Source organism: Microtus oregoni, unplaced genomic scaffold (assembly GCF_018167655.1).
Source record: "Microtus oregoni isolate MIOR12 unplaced genomic scaffold, Mior012 000019F_ref0000042, whole genome shotgun sequence".
NCBI classification, from domain to species: domain Eukaryota; kingdom Metazoa; phylum Chordata; class Mammalia; order Rodentia; family Cricetidae; genus Microtus; species Microtus oregoni.
Window position 1 is genome coordinate 17,858,792 of NW_024543078.1, and position 16,376 is coordinate 17,875,167.

The 16,376-nt window shown below is 41.1% G+C and overlaps 1 pseudogene; it reads left to right on the forward strand.

Annotated features, from left to right (window-relative positions):
• The first annotated feature begins 437 nt into the window (after positions 1–437).
• On the forward strand, positions 438–1,648 carry LOC121459213 (annotated as a pseudogene).
• The last annotated feature ends 14,728 nt before the right edge of the window (positions 1,649–16,376 follow it).

The window sequence follows — 16,376 nt, forward strand, 5'->3', positions numbered from 1 at the left end:
AATGATTTATTTGGGGGGAAAAGTCAACACAAAATTGATCAGGAACCTTACTGTAAACCTTGAGGTTTTGGTACTATAAAGAAAAAGGTAGGAGAAAGATTTCAAGCTACAGGCATAGTCAAGGATTTCTGGATATAACTCATCATTCCTGGGTTTGAGAAGAAAGTTGAGATATGGAAATGCACCAGGTTCAAAAGTATTTTCATAGTAAAAGAAACAACAGGATGAAGCCAGACTATCTAAATTGGGAGAATATCTTTCTTAGCTATTTATCCGGCAAGGGGATAAATACCAAAACTACCTAATGAATTTTAAAAATTTAAACAACAAAAGAACAAATAATCTAGTCAATAAATGGCCAAATGACTAAGAGCTGGAAGTGTTCACCCAGAAGTCAAATTGGGGCTCAGAGGGCCCCATCCCCACCCCTAGTGAAGATGGACTCTACTAATAACTTCTCAGGCACTCCATCCAGCATGGCCTCTGGCACACAACAAGCATCTGAATAGAGCAGGGGACCCTCATTCACCTAGTGCTGGTATCCAGCACACTCCTATTCAGGTGGAGCGCTCTCCACAGACAAGCGGACCAACAGAAGAGTGGAACAGTTCTAAACAAGCACAAGACCCAGATCCCTGCTCTCCCAACTCTTGGCACTGCACAGACATCCATGAAGATGGGTGGTGCAGAGAGCTCACCAAAGGACTTGAGACCAAAGCCTCCAAATCCATCATCCCCCTCCCCCAAGATCTTGTTCTGCTCCAGAAAACACTTTTATCTTCTTGATGCGGAAGGGTCTTCTGTTTTGTGTTGATTTCATTGGTTAATAAAGAAACTGCCTTGGCCATTTGATAGGCCAGCCCTTCGGTGGGTGGAGTAGACAGAAGAGAATGCTGGGAGGAAGCAGGAAGTGAGGCAAATGCCATGCCTCTCCTCTCTGGGACAGACGCCATGGAGCCAGCCACCAGGTTAGACATGCTGAATCTTTCCCGGTAAGCCACCATCTCATGGTGCTACACACATTAAGAGAAATGGGTTAACCAAGATGTGAGAATTAGCCAGTAAGAGGCTAGATAGAACTAATGGGCCAGACAGTGTTTAAAAGAATACAATTTGTGTGTTGTTATTTCAGGTTTAAAGCTAGTCATGCAGGAGCCAGGATGGACGAAAAACAGGCCTGCTCGCCTCATCACTAAATCTTCTGAACTGGATTTGCATTTGGATACTCAGTTATCCCTAGAGGACCAGTTGCTGCCTTGGAGCCAGACTGAACTCCTCTCCAAACAAGTGTTTACCAAGGAGGAAGTGTAACAATCCACAGAAACTATAATTGCCAGCCAGAACTCAGACAAGCCCTCAAGAGATCCCAAGACTTCCCAGTCTTCAGGTTCTAAATTCAATAGACAGAAAACATACAACAACGTGCTAGGGAAATCTCCTCTTACCATCCTGCAGGATGACAACTCCCCGTGGGACCTTGACATTATGACAGGGTAAGTGACCTTCTGCTGTAAGTGAGAATGGTAAGGACCTAAAGGAAGGAGCCGTTCTTGAGACTGGAAGATTCCTGAAAACTGGAGGAGGAGCATGTGAACAAAGCCAGGGCCATGACAAGGAAAACCAGCATTTTGCTTTGGTGGAGAGCTAGGTTCATGTTGGATTCACCCACAGACAGGGAATAATCTGTGTTCTTCACCTTCTTCTCCAAGAGCACTGAGGAAAATCTTGCTCTCTGGTTCCTCCCAGGCTACCAACTCTAATACTTGGATATTATTTTGTTTTGTTTTGTGTGTTTCTTTTATATTAAAGGAGATGAGTTTAAATGATGCTTTAGGAAGTTAAAAAATAATAAACAGCCAAATGAATTCAAAATGTGGCAGTCAATAAATAGTACAGCAATAATTTTTCCCAACATCTTTATCTATTAAACATAACTACATAAAAATTCCATGTGGACACAGTCAGATCAGTTATCATTAAAAAAGAAGAAAAAAACACACGTTGGTGAGGGAGGGACTAGGGGTGGAGGAGTCCTTCTATACTGCTGGTGAGAATGCAAATTGGTCCAGAGTCGATAGAAATCAATACAGAATTTACTCACAGTTCTAAAAGTAGCACTACAAAAACCAAGTCTACCATTCCTAGATATGTTCCTGAAAGAATCTGAGGCAGAGGATATTTGAGACTCTTCCATGCCACCTGTACTATACTGGAGGACTATTCACAGTGGCCAATTTCTGGAGTCAACCTTGGTGCCCATTAGTAGGTAATAGGATAAAGAAATCATGACACATACACATGATGAATTCTTCAGTCATGAAGAAGAATGAAGTCACGTAGCTTGCAGAAAGAGGATACAGGAGATCATCCAGTTTAGAAAAATAAGCCAGGATCATGGATCTCATGCTATCCCTCCTAAGAGACATCTAAAAATCGTAAAAGCAGGATTATCACTAGGAAATCATAAAGGAACCAGCAAGGAAGGGGTGGGAATCACATGTAATGCTGTGGGTGAATATGGCTACAATACCTTAGAAACGTGTAAAAATGCCAAGATGAAACCCAGTTCCCTAATTCAAAACAAAAATTCTTTTAGATTTTATGATACAACCAAATCTTTGTTAATAGGACTCTTAGTCTCTGCTATTAACAACTCCAGCATGATGGAGGGTAGCATTGGCTGAACACAGCATCCTCAGGTTATCCCCAGTGCCAGGTACCACTCAGCACCTCACCATTACGTCTGATGATGGCTTCAAGTTTAGGTGTGTGTGTGTGTGGTGTGTGTGTGTGTGTGTGTGTGTGTGTGTGTGTTTATAGTTTATTCCTACCTTGTTAAAATGTTTTATTTCTAACTATAAATGATAAGTACTTCCAAAATTTCTTTCTCTGCATTTACTGAAAATTACATTTTTGCTTTCTTTTCTCTGGTGAGGAGGTGGATTGTGTTCACTTTCAGCGTTAAGTAAGTTTTGAGTGGTTGGAATGAGACCAAATTTGCCACAAAGGTTAGCGTTTTTTACCAAGCGCTCTGCTCAGTGTCTTCTTATTTTGTCCAGGTTTGCAAAGCTTATGCAAGTATTTCCTATTTGTGTTTTTCCTGTGAGCTTTGGGATACCGTGTCTTCCACATTTCCTTAATATTCTATAGGATGTGTAAGACAGTTATCATTTTCTCACAGAGAAGGGGGTAGACCTCTTTAAGAGGCTGAATAGAGCACCTCTCTTTATAGGAGACTTTGAACAAGAAAGTCCTTTTCATCTGCCTTTTTTTTTACCTTCAATTTTTCTATTCTTAATTCCTTTTAATGCAGGATTGTTTGTTTAAGAATTGTTTCATCACAAGGTGTAGTTTCAAGTGTCTGGTTTAGTTACTCTGCATACGACACTGCTGCTTGCAAGACCTTTAGCAGTGTTTGCTTTCATTCTTGGCTTTGGTTGTCTCTTCTCCCTTCCCATCAGTTGTATTGGTGAAACTTTGGCTGATTTCGCTGAACATTTCCAGCGAACATCAAGAGTGGGCTCTGTTGCAAATCTGTTTTCTACTCTTTCATTTGCGTTGTATTTATACTTTTTCTTCCTTCTGAGTTCCTTGGGTTTCCCTTGGTCCTTTTACTCCTGATTTCTTTAGATTGATGCCCACATCATTTTCATCTTTATCTTATATATTCCACTAACTCTGTAATTATCCCTCTGGATGTCTTCAGCTGCAATCTGCATGTCGTGGTATTTTTGCTATCATTCATTTCAAAGAAATTTCTAATTTCCTCTGTAATTTCTTTTTTGACTCAAAAAAATCTATTTAGAATATACTTCTTCATTTCCAAACACATGGGAATTTCCTAGTTATCTTTTGTTTTTGTTTTGTAGCTTAATTTGCTCTGTGGCCAGAGAACACACTCAGCATGACTGCAGGCCTTTGAAATGTGTTTAGACTTTCTATATGAATCAGCAGATGATCTATTTTGGTGACTGTTCCATGTGTGCTTCATATAAATTCATAGCCTGCAGATGTGGGACACATATTCTAGGTCCATCATGTCCTGTTTGTTAATTGTGTTTGCAAATGGTTGATATTCTGCTGTTTCACTCTATACTTTGTTTTATTAGTTAATGAGGGGAATATGTTAACATGTACTATTATGTTTATCGATTTCACCTCAGTTTTGTTAGTTATTCTTGCTGTATATATTTGAAGTTGCTTTTGGATGACCATAGAAAATTAAAATTGTGTTCTTCCTGCCCAGTGAATAGAACCTTTTGCCACTGGGATGTCTCCTTTTTAATCACTGTAAATGATTTTGTCTGCAAGTTTTTGTCCGATAATAATATAGTAACACAACCTAACTTGTTTGGGTTTTGTATTTTCTATTCCTTTGCTTTTAATCTTGCCCTCATATTTAAAGTTTCTTTTCACTGGCATTTAGAAGGGCATTATTTATTTATTTTAGCCTGACAGTTTTGTCTGGGGGCATTTATTATAGATAGCTCTACATTAATATAATAAAAAATTCAATTTATCTTTCTATCCAAAAATCATCAATTTTTCTTTAACATTGACTCACTTCTTTTTGAATTCTTCCTTCTTGTCTGATTATTTTTTTGATCACTGAAGTATTTGTATTTGTTTCTTTGGCTATTTTATTTCTTCCTTTTATTCCTTTGGCTGGTCCTTTTTATAATTTTATTTTACTACTTACACTAGATATTAGACTATACATTTTGTCTCATAAAAACCCAACAAAAGATGCTACTTTCACCTTTTCCCAGCATTTCCAGGACTAGAAAGCATTTTAAGTCCACTTATCTATCATTCCCACATCTGGCAAGCTTCTGCTGTCTTTTAATTGTGTGGGTCTTGTCTGCTTATGGGTAAAACCCACAAAATATGTTATTCATTTTATTTATTTTTACAGTCAATATTTATTTAGATTCACCCATATGTTTAACTTTCAAAACTCATTTAGCTTCTTTCTTCAAACAATAGGCCATTTCCGTTTTTTTTTTCTAAAAAAAAAAAATACTCTTCAAATGAAGACTTTTGCTTTCTCCTGAAAATATTTTCATTTCAGAAGGGCATTTCCACCATGATAAGCATTGAGCTAACCTTTTTCCCTTCGTCTCCTTGAAAATGATACCTCCACGCTCTGGCACCTCTATAGCTTTGGCAGCCAGTCATGTTGTGGCTCCTTTGAAAGCAATTGGTCTTGGTGACTGGAAGGGTACAGTATCTTCTTTGTCCTTGGCGCTGGAGAGTCTCACCATAACAGAGGTCAGTTTCTCTTGCTTTCCTTGGGACTCACAGGGACTCATTTGGAATTCACATTTGTCTTTTAGGCCTGTGCCTCCACTTTTCACCTCTGTTGGATGTGACCTGTGAGGCAGACTGTCCCATTTGACTAGGTTTTTTGGTATTTCCTTCCATTTTTTTCTACTACGCTACACTTAAGACTTTTCTCACAGACTTAGTGTTTAACATCCCACTAATTCCAGCTCTCAGATAGTTGAGGGGCTTACCAGTGGCAACGATGAGAATTCTCCTGTAGTTGAGACTATCCGAATCTCCCTTTTGTCTTGAAACAGTCATTGACTTCTGAGAATAATTTCAGTGAAAGTAGCATAATAAAGACCCCCATTTAATAAAAAAACAAAACTATCTACAAAAACGAAGAAACAAAACCCAGCTAAATCATAGTAAGAACTCTGATCTTTTATCTTATTTCCATTGCTCCCTTTTCTCTATATATCCTTAAAACAAAAGGTTCCCTATCAAGGAAGACCAAAAAAAGTAGCAGGTCCATGGCCAGGGGCAGAAATGGGCAGATTGGAGTCCTGTGGCCACAGGAGTCATTGCAGAATAGTCTGGAAGGTCCCTGAAGAGCTCCATGACTATGGTACTTGCTCACTAGCCTAGGCTCAGAGCACACACTCTAAAAGCAGCCTTTGTTTTGTGGCTGCTGCTAAAACACTTGGTAACAACTGTGTAACATTGTGGCTGTCAAGCAGAGGACCAAGGTTGGGGCAACGCATTCTTGTGTTCTACCGTCTGCCAGAGAATCAATGGGAACTATGCCTCAGAACCTTCTGACAGAAAAGCAGTTCTTCCACCCAGACATACCTACAGAAAGGGTACCTGTTATTTCCAAATCAAACTCCACCACAAACACGTCTAGTCTTTGCTTCCTTTAGTGACACAGAGGTTTGTAGGACTGTCCAGAATTCAGGAAGCATTGACTCTTGGGGTCAGGAAGATAGGTTGTGTTATGTTTCACCCAAGGGAAGAAGCCACTCAGCAAAGGCTGAAGTAAGAAAAGTGTACCCACGAAATCTTAGATCCTTTCATTTTAACAAGGTTCTGCACTCTGGAGTTTCTCAAAGGGAGGAGGTCTATTGATGAGGCTAATGCTGTGGAAAGGTCCAAATAAGATCACAAAGTGAGACTGGGTCTGTGGATTTTCAACAGAGCAAATCACCACAGCAAACACTGCAGTGGATGTGTTTACAAAAGGAATTGCAGGAAGGGAAACCAGGAATCACCGAGCCCTGGTGGCTCAGGCCTTTAATCCCAGCACTTGGGAGGCAGAGACACCTCACTGTTTCTCCTTTATTTTCCCACGTCTCCAAATTCATTTTTCCAAGAATATCTCAAAACTAATTACTATGTAACAAAACTTTTTAAATTTTTTGCAAAAAAATATTCGGATTTTGAGGTTTTTCAGAAGCTCTGCCCTTGAAAAGTCCTTCATTTTGGTATCTCAACAGACTAAAGGTGAAGACAAACAGGCCACCATGTTATCGCTTCTTCTACTCTGAGATAGGGCTTCAGTGTAAGGGAACAAAGGTGCTATTAGCTCATCTTCATTATTGTCTTTTGAGACAGGGTTTCTCTGTAGCCACCCTGGTTGTCTTGGAACTGGCTCTGTAGACCAGGGTAGTCTCAAACTCACAGAGATCCTCCTACCTGGTACCACGTGCTGGGATTAAAGATATGTGCCACTACTTCCCAGCGTCATTACCTCATCTTAAATACTGTCTTACATTATTGTTAACCTCTATGAAACACACTTAAAATCCTTATGTCAAATCCTAAAACATGCCAGCTACCACCATTTGGATTTCAACTTCAATTTTTAATTGATTTATAGTAATAATCACATAAAGAGATAGAAAGAGGCATGTATCTGTTGTGTGTAGCAGGTACAGTGTGAAATATAAAGTCTTGGGATTCTAGCTTTTGTGGCCCTAATTCACCGTCCTGCTAACTGAAAATGGAGACAGAGGGCAATCAGTATGGGAATACAGAAATGCCAAGAGGCCTGCAAGGACCTGGGGCAGTTGGAACTCACCTGAAGATAGGTGACCACTTGGGCTCTGTCTTCAATCTTAGCCAAGTGGCATTCATTTTAATAACAAGCTAAACTCATTATGCGAATTGTGCAATTCTATTAGGATATTGTTATCCCATGTAAATGCTATTAGTTCCACAAATGAACTACTCTATGTGAAACTGCTTAGAAAACTATAAAGCCATTTACAAATGGAAGAAAAATTATAATGCACAAGAGAGAATAGCCTTGCACTAAACTGGAACCATAAAAAGCTAAAACACCCACGGATGCAGCTACAGTCTGGGCTGCGTCTTTTTTGTGTGTGAAATTGTGAAGGAAAACAAAATTTTTTTTCTTGTCTATGACTAATATTCTTCTACCACTAAAAGTGTGATCTTCTGTGTCTGCTGTGTGTTCTCATCTAACTCGACATATTTTATAGCCCTTCTGTCTCCTTTGAAGTGCCACTTTGTGGAGGGAGGAGGTGGGGTTTTTCAAGAAGTTTTAAAATATGCTGTTAATGAATGGATGGACAATTAATTACTTGTTAAATACATTAACACAAATCTGGGTCTGAATTTGACTCGGAATTAATTTGGGACATATGTGCACATCCTTGCTGGTATTTGTGGTGGGCATGGTGTGTAGAGTTGCATTTTTATATGAGAAAGTCTTCTTCCTGGGAATAGGGGAGAAAATTCACCCAACTAATCTTACTTTTCAAACCCACATTCCTCCAAAAGGCTATCTTAACAAGAACATGGCTCCATGCTGATGGCATTCTTTCTCCATTGCCCTGCACCTTGCCCCCACATGAATGCTGTCTGTGTGTATAGTTGGGAAGGACAATACACTACACACCAAATGAACAACAACAGCAAAGCAATCCACTATCACTGAATAGATCACAATAGAGATTATTGCCCATGCTTCATTGACTCTCATAAAAAATAAAATATGCTTTTATTTTTTAATTAACTACTTTTGCTTATTTACTGATACTCATTTTATACCTAACTCCTGTTCTTCATATTAGATAATAAAGCCTACCAGAGTACTATTCTCTTGATATAAAAGCTGTATCTCCATTTTAATTCATAGGAGAGCATTGGTGTAAACTGTCTTTTCAGGCTTTTTCCCCCAGGCTCTACCTACAGATGTTTTGAATATGTATCCATCTTCTCTAATGGTAAATAGCCAGCTTTTTCTCATTAGAATTCACAGTTGTGGATAAGAATAACATTTTTTCTAGTCTTTTTTTTTTTCAAACTTAGGTCTTTAATGATGGCATTGCTGAAACAATATGGCTGACTTCTATACCCAAAGGGATGAGATATAGGCTCTCCTTTTACCTGGTACACAACTGTGCTCTTTCAAAGACTAAAGCTCTCTCTTAGAATATTTAATCAGACATATAGGCGAAAACTAAAAGCACCCAGGCATTTTCTCTACCCAACAACTCACAGTTCTTCAGCTTGGACTTGGGAACACTGACAGGCATTCCCTTGGTGCCCTTCTTCATACACTTCAACCTAGGTGATTTATTGACATTGTGCTGCAGCTCATTTCTTTTGCATTGTCTCTTTATTCTTCCAATTTCCAGTATCCATGCAGCTACAGAGGACTCCATGTGGCTACCCTTGGTTTCAGATGGGTTACATTCTCAAAATCTTTCACTCCGTCCTTCCTCCGGATGTCGTGTGAAACCAAATTACGTTAAAATTTTATATTTTTATACCATTCACATCCTCTCCCAATTACAACAGGTCACTTCTGCATCCTGTTCCCTTGGGGGCCTGCTCAATGACCAGCAAACTCTGAGATGTCACCAGCTGATAATTACTTAATATTTCACCTGCCAGAGAACATTTACATTTTTATGGAGGCCCTAAGCTACAGAATATGACTGCATGGGTCTTACTGGTAGCAGGAGGAGGGTAGAGGATATTCAGAGTCTAGGTACTTTTGCACCCTCACCTCACACCATCTACTCTGTCACATGTATTTATCTCTGATGGATTCTACCTTTGGGGTAATTCTGTATTCTTCCCTGTGGTGACTATATGCTTTTTTTTCTTTCCTGAATGACCTTCCCTTTCCTTTCTTTCTTACCATTGCTCATTTTCCTTGTTCTATTGTTACTTTTACTAGTACATATAATTTTATTAACTCAGTCATTTTAGTTTCTCCTAAAGAACACATCAAAAATTTAAACCATGCCACAGCCCTAGAAATTGTTCTTGAAGCAGAAAAGATAGATCCAAAAGTTATTTCAGAGAAGGTCTATCAAATGTCACCTTTGTGCTGTTGGTCATTTTGTGGGCTTTAATAGAATGACTCACCCATAATTTATGGTTTTACTGGACCAAAGACAAGATGGAATATGAAGAACAGAGCTTATGAGGAATGTAATCTAGGTAATTATATTTGGGCAAGTTGGTGCCACAATTAAATCAGAGCCCAAAAAACTAACAAGATGCCTTTAGGAGACGTTGAAAGGTTTTTCAGGCATTGAAAACACTACAGGATATTTGGCACAGGCAGAGATGAAGACTCAGAAGCTGGGCCTGAGTTGGGAAAACACATCAGCCAGAAGCAGAAGGGGTTACTCAGCATCACCTCCCAGGGCAATATAGAATCAATGGATCAAGACTGCAAGTGGACAAATTGTACTTCATCTGAAGGGGGACTTTTTAGCAAGTGGTGCTATACAGCAATGAAATGAGCAGCCTTCCAAAGTCATTACTGGTCACATTGGAAGAGTCTAAGTGGCCACTCACTAGGGCCTTCTGGAAGTGGCGACTTCTTGTACTTACAGGCTAGACAGTCACTGTCTCCTAATACACTTCAACTCTACCATTCTGGGATCATCCATGCTAGATTAGCTGACTGTCCTATACAGGCAGCATCATGGTTTCTTGCAAGGTCTAGAAGCCTGAACCAGAGGCAAGTAACAGCAGAAAAGAGCCTAGGAAACAGCAACTGCCACCCTTGTACAGTATCAGTCTTCCCATCCCCTTCAGCCTGTTGGCGACTCACCTGCCCATCGTTCTCTAAATGAAGTGCCCAGCAATTGAGTTCAAGTCAACAAGCACAGACGCTGTACCCCCATCAATCATAAGCCCCTTCTTCCCTGAGCCCTTCAGTGGGAGGTGTAATTGGTTAATTGCCAGGGTTGTTAACAAGAATTGAGAATTCAAGGGAATTGGCTAGCAATGCTGATCAGCTACAATATGGTTAAAACAAATGTGCTACTAAAGGGAGAGAAATGTGGAAATATGCATACCTTAGTCAAAACAAATGGCTCTCCAGTCCTTCACTAACAATACTTGAGACATAATGGGTCAATGCACCCTTTCAAGGGCCTAGAACACACACACACACACACACACACACACACACACACACACACACACACAGGAAATGAAAGAAGGAAGGAGGGAGGAAGAGAAAAGGGAAGAAAAGATGGAAAAGAGGGAGTGAGGAGAGAAGAAGGAAGAAAGAGAGAGAGAGAGAGAGAGGGGGGGGAGGAAGGAAGGAAGGAAGGAAGGAAGGAAGGAAGGAAGGAAGGGGCAAGTCTTTCTTAATCCCTTTTACTGAAGCTTCATGTAGCAGGATCCAAAGCACTCTCCACTTTCCACCTCTTCTAGAGGATTCCTCTCCATGATGTACAACCTGCTTTGAACATTTGGTTATTTTTCTTTTCTTTTTACTTTTTATAAAACGACCATTTCTCTCCTTGTCTTGATTTTATTCTGTCAAACGGTGAAACAAACTTCTCATAAAGAGTGAGGTAAATCCCAACATTCCACCACCCAGAAAAACTTCACCCCACAGATATGTTCCTCCTGGGAGTATGAGCTTCTTTTTGCAAATGCAGGTATCCCACCCAACCCAGGCTGGGTTAACTCCTGAGCTTTGCTGGGCATTCTGTAGTTAACATAGATGTTTTAACCAACAGTTAACCAGAGGCAGCCACCTGTGTGCACAGTTAGTTTATGTTTGTCAGAGTGTTCCTTCGTTCTGACATCATTCTGAAATGTGTAGAATGTTCTGATGATTTATGATTGAGAGATGAGAAAGCTGTGACGCAGTCAAGTGGCTGGTTCTCTACTCTAAGAGTATGAAGTTTTAAGTGCCTTGTAGTCATGAAATTCTTCAAAATTGTTCTTAGAACTTCCAAATGAGTAATCAGATTGAATTTTATGTGTTCAAGGAGGTATGTGTGCACAAGTATATGTATGTATCCATGTATATGTATATATTCATGTATATGTTTTGGAGGAAATTGGGAGCATGTGGCTTGGAGCAATTTGGGGTATCTCTGGTATAAATCTGTAGAGTCGAACAGAAGCAAGTCCAGAGAAAATCAAGCTCAAAAATGCTAGCCGATTTTACTAGGATTGGTAGATTTTGTTCCTTACATGGTCAGAGATTGGAGGCATATAGTTAAATTCTCATACAATTCAGATCTGACTTATCAATGAAGATCTATAGCAGAGAATTGAAGAGAATTGTAAAAGTGGTTGAGACATATACAGACTGGAGCATAAATAACAGTCTTCCCAGGGGGAAAGTGAGTACTTGGATCTAGGAAGAGAAACCAGTCTAAGGGAATAGTCATTACATTATATGTTTAACTCCCAGAAGGGACATAAACTGCTTTAGGTTCCCATGAGCTCCATTGCACAGAAACCAAAATCCCAATGGCTAGCCTGGATTAGTCAGAAAGCACTCAAGGCCACCAAGGGCAGTGTTCTTTAGCCATAGCAGATTATTACTGTTATGCGATTCAGACCACGGCAATCCAGGTTTCCAAGACTGCCTTGTTTTCACATGATTTAAAAAAAAAAAAACCTGAAATACAGAACCAATTGTGGAACATCCTCTATCCATGTGTCTTTGTTGACTGTGACGTAACAAAATACCATAGAGTATGGTGCCTGGAATAGCTAAGTCATCAAGACATGGTGGTACACGGCTGCAATCTCAGGGACTGAGGAGCTAAAACAGGACAATTGCTGGTGTGGGAGGTCCTTTTGTCTATATGTTTCTTTTATTGGTTAATGAATAAAGAAACTGCCCAGAATCTATAAGCAGGACAGAACTTAGTTAGGCGGGGGAAACTAAGTTGAATGCTGGGAGTAGAAGGGCGGAGTCAGAGAGAAGCCATGGAGCCTCTGGAGACAGATGCTGGGAACTTTACCAGGTAAGCCACAGCCACGTGGCAATATACAGATTAATAGCAATGGGTCAAATTAATATAAGAGTTAGCCAATAAGAAGGTAGAGCTAATGGGCCAAACAGTGATTTAATTTATACAGTTTCTGTGTGATTATTTTGGTGCTGAGCAGCTGGGAATGAATCAAGTGGCCTCGTTACTACAAATTGCTACCAGTTTGAGTCCAGCTTAGGCTTCATAGTGGGACACTGTCTCAAAACAACTAAACAAATGTGTACTTCTGAATTTTGGAGGCTGGACTGTTCAAACTCAGAGTGTCAACATAGTTAGGTTCCTGTGAGGTCCCCCTTCTGAATCTGAAGGGGAAATAGTCTCCAAGGCTCTCATAGGAATATTTAATTCACTATGAAGGCTCCATCTGCATGATCTAGTTACCCCAAAGACTTCATCCAAATTCCTTCATATTGAGGCTTCAGCATATTAATTTGGAGGGACATAATTTTTACAGAACCTATAGTACTAGGTACATCTCAATAATAGCTTTACAATTTACAAAGAAAACTCGTTTTTTTGTTTTTTTTTTTTTTTTTTTTTTTTTTTTTTTTGGTTTTTCGAGACAGGGTTTCTCTGTGGCTTCGGAGCCTGTCCTGGAATTAGCTCTGTAGACCAGGCTGGTCTCGAACTCACAGAGATCCGCCTGCCTCTGCCTCCCGAGTGCTGGGATTAAAGGCGTGCGCCACCACCGCCCGGCAGAAAACTCGTTTTTAAAGGGATTTTATTTCATGAAAAAAATAAAGGTCAAAACATTCTGTTTTGGCTTAAATAATATTGTAGTTCAGTATGGCTACTAGTGGTTCTCTTTTGAAGAAAACAAAATACATGATCTAGAGTTAAGATGAACTGACTAAAGGAAATGCAGTGCCTCTGTTCTCAGAAAGATACAGTAGAAGGAAAAGAAAACTAGACACTGGAGAGTGGTGGCTTTGTGTGTTGTGAATCTGAGTTCAGCATGGCAGGCTACATGTACTGGGTCGGGTTCCCAACCAGATGATGTCCAAGGCAGGAAGCTGCAACCCAGCACTGTGATGTGTTTTGAAAGCGGTGGGTCATGACCCCACTACAGCACCCTTACACTTGTCTCAAAGATCTGAGGAGGGCTTGAAGGACAAGGGTGTTTAGTATAGCAGCCATGTGTTGTGCACAACTTGATCCTTTGGACGCGGACCACAATTCTTGAAGTCTCTCCAACCTTGTGGTGGCAAATGCTAGCAGCAGGCAGAAGGGCTAGCTTCATCACCTTCCCGAGGCTTAGCTGGGTGCCTCAGGGGCCTCAGCTGCTTACTGAAGAGGATATCAGAAAATGCAATGATTGCCTAGGAGCAGCAAGAGATGCAGGCAATGGTGCCTTTCCTCACAAAAAGAATTGTGGAAGGCGGAGTTCCTGGGCCTGGAGCCAGAGCCGCTGCAATGCTCGGCTATACCGCATGAGAGAGGGGCGCATGGGCACTAGCGCATGCAGGCTCCGTGAAAGTGCGAGCCGTTACTTATTCACTGATATGGTGAACTTCATGTAAGTTTGTCCAGAAAGATCTTGGGGAAATGGACTCATAACTGGAAAATTATTTCTGGCATTGGATAGGGGTCATTAGAAATGAACAAAATCCTCAAAGAGCCATTGGGAAGGGACAAGAGGAACGAACAAAACAACATTGGAAAGTGAGGATTCTCTGGAAAGGAAATGGTAACTCCAGGGTGATGAAGCTTTACGGTGATTTCAGGAAACCTGTGACTGGGGGCAGGCGTTGCAAGCATGCATGGATATAGAGGTTAGAACTCTACTTGTGGTATCTGCCTCACGAAGCTTTATGGTGATTTCAGGAAACCTGTGACTGGGGGCAGGCGTTGCAAGCATGCATGGATATAGAGGTTAGAACTCTACTTGTGGCATCTGCCTCACGAGCCGTCCATTTTGGCTTTTTTGAGGAAGGATCTCTTACTGGCCTGGGGCTCGGCTAAGTAGGATAGGCCCACGGTCCAGTGAGAGCCAGGGAGTCGCTTGTCCGTCCTACCAAAGTGGTGGGATCACAGTGTGTGCTACTAAAACAGGTTTTCTTTTCCACAGCTGAAGAGCTTCAAACTGAGGAACTTATTTGGCAAGTACCTTACTCCTGGGTTTCATTTCCCAATCCAAATGCAACTAGTGGGAACGGCAATGCGCGGGAAAGGGCAGTCGTGAAGACGCTACCCAGAAAGCTGTAGCCCGAGCACTTTGCTATGAGCAGGGCAAAGATTTCTTTCCTGAAAGTTGAAGAAGCACCGTGAAGCTCTGGTGAACCAGCCCCACTGTGCGAACAGCCAGAGAGCATCCCTCAGTCTCGCCAGAGAGCATCCCTCAGTCTACTCGGGCTAGGGTTTGGACCCAGAAGTAATGAGACAGAATCTGGAGCGGTTGGCTTCACAGAGTTTCAAAGATACTTGGTTGAGTTTCGGTTCTCAGTTCTCGCCCTGTAAGTAAAGAACGGAGTTTGTTCCCAGTCCTCAGAGGCGTGACCTCCCACATGGAAACGGAATCACAAAGACATGTGTGTATGCATGCATATATAGACGTGCGCTTTTATTCCGAACACAAGAGAAAGAAGAAAAAAAAATTTCCCCAGATTTTTCAATTCCTATAAGGATTGTAGTTTACTATTTCTGGATTTGGATCATTGCGTTCCCTGGATTATTAAACATAGCAAAAAGCCATCTGCAATGAATCGGGCTTGCTCCTCTAATTGAGTCATGCTGTGATGTCCCTTTACGGCTCCCCTCACTGCATTGCTGCGTATTTTCTCACCAAGGAGAGAAAATACATTTTTACTACTAATGCCACCTGCAGGTTGAAGGGAAACTGCTGCAAAATGCGTGCAATCTTGAATTCTTACAGCACAGCGTTAGAACTCTCTCCAGAATATCCCCGAGCCTTGCCAATCAGCAGAAAAGGAGTCTGGTGTTTTTCCTGCTTCTACTGCAGCCAGCCTGCTCTCCACACCAATGCTCAGGCCAACTGATACTTGCACTTAAGACCATGTAAGAAGTTGTTTCTTAGGAAGTAATTGCTTTGGGCTACTCCATACCACAGCATCCAACTCCCGTTTTCACAGGTAAAAGTGGGGCTGAGCATTCTCCTCGATCAATTACTTTCCACATGAATTATTTCTGAGGTCAATCAATCACTCCCTGCAAGTGCTGCGACTCGGGTTCACTGTGCTAAATGAGTTAGTACACGTTGTGCCAATTCCGTGTCTTTATTTTCTCTGCTAGGTAAGATTTCTTAAGGAGACATATTGTTTTCCACTCTAATTAGCTCCTTATTATGACTGACATCATCGTTACTACAGTATGATTATTAGTCATAGTAGATAAACTTTGCTATCAGTTCATTATAAATTATGCCCCAGCTTCCAGTCACATGGATGTTATATTCCCAATTACCTGAGCAGCGCAAATCTAAGAGGATGCGCAGGGCATGTCCATCAACATTTGCATGAGCGTTGTGACTGGTTGATACCACCACACAGGACACCAGCCTCTGTCCTATCACCACCAAATGAAACCAGCTCCAAGTCTTTGCAGCACTTCTGCCAAAATGCCACACTGAACACAGCGATACATTGTTCAGACATGGGGACCGTGGGAAAATCTTGAGCAACACCTAGCAACTTCATCACCTGCTCCGATTCTTAATGACATTGCATCTAAGAACCAAGAACAAGGAACGGAACCAATTGCCTAGTACACCTGGAAGGCTACTCTAAATAGATGACCTTATCCTCAACAGGGGCCACGCTTTTTCCTAGGAGCGATCAGGCAAGGACACAAAGGAAA